Raw genomic sequence first — 5151 nt, 5'->3', positions numbered from 1 at the left:
TGCCAATCCCATTAATTCTTTGCTTGCCTGCACCAGAATCATACTAGGGAAAATATTGTGCGCTTAATGGATGAACATGGTGTTATGGTGACGGATCCGGCCGCCATCATTCGTATGTGTGTCAACTTTTATAAGTCCTTGTTGGGACTGCAAGAGAATTCTTCTGATATTGTCCTCTCTACTCGCCACTATATTTGTGCGTTGGTAAGCAACCAGGTCAAACCAGAATGGGTGTACTTAATGGAGGCGGATATTTCAGAAGATGAAGTGGAAGAAGTGCTACCCCATCTACCCCGAAGGAAAAGCCCTGGCTAGGATGGGCTTCCTAATGAGCCGTTTTCAGCTAATGTGCAGCAGCTTAAAGATCCATTGACTTGCTTGTGCCAGTAAGTGTGGAATTGTGGTACCATGCCATTCAATTGGAAGATTGTTGTCATTCGGTTGTTGCCCAAGGTTCCCTCCCCTACCTCTTTGAAACAATGGAGACCTAAAACCGTTATGGGTTCGTTATATAAAATCTTCTCCAAAATCATTGTGAATAGATTGCAGAAAGTTTTTCCGCACCTGGTTCATCCACGTCAATATGGTTTCATTAAAGGTTGGAATATCATGCATAACATCTTGAATGTTCAACTGGGAATTGACTATGCTAAAGCTTTAGGGCAGCAAGTGGTAATGCTTCAGCTCGATATTGAGAAGGCATTTGATCATGTTAGCTAGCCTTTTTTGCGGCAATTATTGTCTACTATGGGATTTGGCCCTCACATGGTTTCTCTTGTTGACACTATTGGTTAGGAAGATGTAGCTCGTATTGCTCTTAATGGAGGGATCACAAAAGAATTTGCCTTATCTCCATCTCTTAGGCAAGGCTGCCCTCTCAGGCCTTTGGTATTTGCTTTGGTCACTCACTCGATGCTCTCATTGTTGGACAAGTTGGCTGATCAAGGCGAGATAGTTGGCTTGACTCTTCCCAATGGTACTCAACTTGTGGGTCAATCTTTGGCAAATGATTCTTTTATATTCCTTAAGGATGATTGCACTAATGTTAATCGGGCAATGGTGGCATGTAATCTTTTTGTTTTGGCATCTGGTCTTCATATTAATATAGAGAAATCTACACTTCTCTCCTGGTACGGAGACTGATCTACAGGCCTTGGTTTGGCATGGAATTGTGATCCCAAAGGGAAATATAACCAAATACTTGGGATATCCTATTGGGGTGGAGGTAGCACCCCGGGCCTAACTGGATTGGATGGCCTCTCGGATTCATTACAGGTTCATGTACTGAAAATCTGAAGGCTAGCCTTCACATGTTAGACTGAAAGTTGCTCAAAGTATTATGATCAGTGTGATATCGTTCTTTTTGCCACTCCTTCCCTGGACTAAGAAGTCCCTTTTGGAACTTGTTCAGCCTATCAGGTTTATGTTGTGGAAAAAGAAGGGGAATTGATTGGGTCAGGTTTGGATTTCGTGGCAGCATGTGACTACGCCTAAACGAATGGGGGGAGCAGCCATGTTGGATGTTAATTTGTATATGAAAGCCTTGAGGTTGGCCCTTTTGCAGGCGTTATGTGTACAGAGTCATCCTTGGTTGGACATTGCAAATTTTTTCATTGAAAAGACTGGTATCTCTCATGGTAATACGGTTATTTGTGCCTCCTGGTGGCATGTGCTCAACTCCTCGAGACGAATTAAGACCACTGAGTCTTTTCTCCTTTCTCATTTGATTGCATCTTGGCAAGAGGTCTTACATTTTTCAGTTTGGCGCCCTCCTGAGATTCGCAAGGAGGTGAATTCATTGCAAGGAGAGGTCTTAGCCTCCTCCAGGTTATTGGATTGGCCGAACAAAGATTTGCATAGACTCAAGTTTAATCAAATGGCTCGTTTGGGGTTGCAAATAGTTTTTTATGGTGTTATTCCTAGGCAGTCTTGTCTTTACTCTTTTTGGCGTATTCGTCAACACTTTCGGGTATCCCGTGGATATTGTGATATCTTGTCATCCATACAGGTCACACTTTAGAGGTTCTCTCCTTTACCAGTGCTACAACCATTCTATCCATGGCGTGACTGGAAGTTTGTGATTCCATATGATTTTGAGAAGAGGTACACTAACCAGATATACCATCAGATGGTGGAGGCCAAGAGATGGGTCACTACAAAGGTGAATAAATTATGGCATATTAAGGACGGCAAAAAGAAGTGGTAGAAAAGATTGCTTCAGCTTTGGAAGTCTAAGGTTCCCTATCAAAGAAAAGTCTTCTAACTGGAGAGGTGTTGCATCCCCAAAAGATCTCTGCTGGTCGTCATGTATTTTGCACTACATGTGATGAAACATTGCTTCATCTTTTTGCCTCTTGTCCACTAGCACAACAGATTTGGTGTTTTATTTCTAGCATTTGGCTCTTAGCAACTCAGCTCCAGATAACAGCTTGATCATGGATTATGGGAAAGTTGCCCTCCGTGTGCCTTCTTTGCATTCTGATTATTCCTGCCTGTTCCAGTTCCTTGGATGGACTGCCTTATGGCATATTTGGAGAACTTAGAATGCCTTTCTTTTTTATTCGGTCTCGGGCATCCATGGTCATGTGGCATGTATTCAAGGTTTAGTGCTATGGCTGATTTCTTCTATGATATCAACTGACTTCGTTCTTCCTGACATTGCTGCCCATTGGTCGGCGATTGTTCGCTCTACACCAAGTGTGATTTCCTCTTTGTGTCATAGTCTTAATAGTCTTTCCTCATTTTCTTTGAGGTCCTGATGGTTTGATGTAACAAAATGTAAACACAGAGAGAGAGAGAGAGAGAGAGAGAGAGAGAGAGAGAGAGAGAGAGAGAGAGAGAGAGAGAGAGGGGGGGGGGGGAGGGAGGGAGGGAGGAAGGGAGGGAGGGAGGAAGGGAGGGAGTTTCTCGGATGACTTGATGGTCTGATGTAACAAAAAGTAAGAGATACAGAGAGATTGCTAACCTGATGGTCTGATGTAAATATTTACTACTTGATTGAATTATCTTCACGAAAAAGAGAGAGAGAGAGAGAGAGAGAGAGAGAGAGAGAGAGAGAGAGAGAGAGAGAGAGAGGATGGGGTTGAGTACTCAGCAATGAGCACATTGTAGTATACACACATTGCCCTCTCGTGAAGCCGAATTTTTGCACACACTCGTGAAGCTAAATTTCTACATACATTGATAATCGAAGTCTAAATACTGTTGGTTGCACACATGCAGGGTGAGAGTTGACCACACAAGCTACACACGCATAAAAAACATAGAGAACTCAGGTGAAAATTGCTACAAATAGGGCGTCGAGAAGAAATTGTCAAATTGGGATAGTCATGGCAATATTTTTTAAAAATGTGAAAAAAACGTGAAGTATGAAATGTCATATCATACATTTTCATTTTTAGATGTTTGATATGATGATTCATATGCATTTGAATTCAATTGTGGTAAAAGCCTTGGTGATCCATACAAGAAGGCCAGGAAGGATTGCTGGCTTTTGCATTTGGTTTTCAAACCAAAGTTATATAGTATCTCAGATCTATTGTTGCTAGGTAGCCATTTGTTATTTAGAGCAAGGATACAAATGCATTGATTCAAAGAGACCTTAACCATTGGAGGAGTCATGTAAAAGAAGTTGACCTAAAGCTATATAAGCTATACCCGTAACTTTTATGGGCATGGACAATATAAACATACAAGTATGGATTAAAGATTGCTTCATAGAGCAAATGCTTTGTTGGATGGAGATCCTCAATCATATAAAGATTGACATGGTAATGAAAGATCTAGAGTTGTTTCATTGGATGATCAAAGTAAGGTAAAACCCTTGGTGATCCTTCCATATGTGAAGGTTTGAAAGGATTATTGGATTTCTTATTTGGTTGTTAAGCCAAATTTCTATGGTGCTTCACATCTGTCGTTGCTAGATAACCATTTGTTATTCAACACAAGGACACAAATGCATTGGTACAAAGGAACCCTAACCGATAGAGGAGTCATTCAAAAGTTGTCTTAAATGTATATGGGTCACAAAAATGTGATAGTTGGGCCACCCTAGAGATATACTCAAACATGTCTATTGTACAAATGCATTGGTTCAAAGGAAACCTAACCATTAGAGGAATCATTCAAAAGTTGTCTTAAATGTATATGGATCACAAAAATGTGATAGTTGGGCCACCTTAGAGATATACTCAAACATGGAGCATATGGATGTGATGGTTGTGCCACAGTAGAGATATATTCAAACATGTCCAAGCAGACATAAGATGAGATGTTAGTTGTATGATGGGCTGCCATAACTGTGAAGTTAAAAGTGGAGTTAGCTTCCGTGGGTAATTTTTTCGAACTTGACTTTGAGGGAGATACATATACAACTATTATACCATAAATGTAATTTATATCTTTGTGGAAATAAGCTTATGCAATAACACAGTTGGCACATAAACATGCAAAATTGATTCCCTCACTAGAAAGGTAATAAACTGTATGATTATCCTCCTAACCATGGGCATACAAATGGTCAATCTTCTATCTCTAGCCTCTTTCTATTCACTATCCATGAAAAATCCCATATTTAAGATGAAGAAGACATAAATGGCTTTTTGAATGTGATCCTTCTCCAAAACATTAGTATACATATGGTGAAAGTATCTCTAAAAGGTACAAAGCCTCTCTGTTCAACATTGGTGCACATTACGAAGAAGCCACTATAAATCTGAAAGGACTACATAAACATCATAAAGGAAAGTAGCTATTGAATTATTCAATCAATACTTCAAAGTCTTCCATCTTAATTATTGTAGAACAAAAGAAAGTTACATTCCACCATGTGCACTTGAAGGTCCCTAATTACACATCTGTTGGTGTCTTTTACTTTTCACTTGGTTCTCTCTGCATTCTCCCCTTTCTCAATTTATTCGCTCTACCTCAATTGGGCTCTCTTTGATTTTTTATCGTAATAAACATTTGAGATTTCTCCTAGTAGAACAAAACGAGGTTAGGAAAGAACCTACACATTCAAGAGATGTTGAATGAGCTGCATTATTCAAGAGGACACAACTTGTTGAAGCTACTCCTTAAGTCTCAAAAAGCTACAAAGTCAGAGGTTCGAAGCACACTGATTTATGGGTAGATAGGGCTATACACCTAATT

The sequence above is a fragment of the Lygodium microphyllum genome, chromosome 7, assembly GCF_053477565.2.
Source record: "Lygodium microphyllum isolate KBCC chromosome 7, Lygodium_microphyllum_v1.1.10, whole genome shotgun sequence".
In the NCBI taxonomy this organism is placed as follows: Eukaryota; Viridiplantae; Streptophyta; class Polypodiopsida; order Schizaeales; family Lygodiaceae; genus Lygodium; species Lygodium microphyllum.
This window is presented reverse-complemented; position numbering follows the sequence as displayed.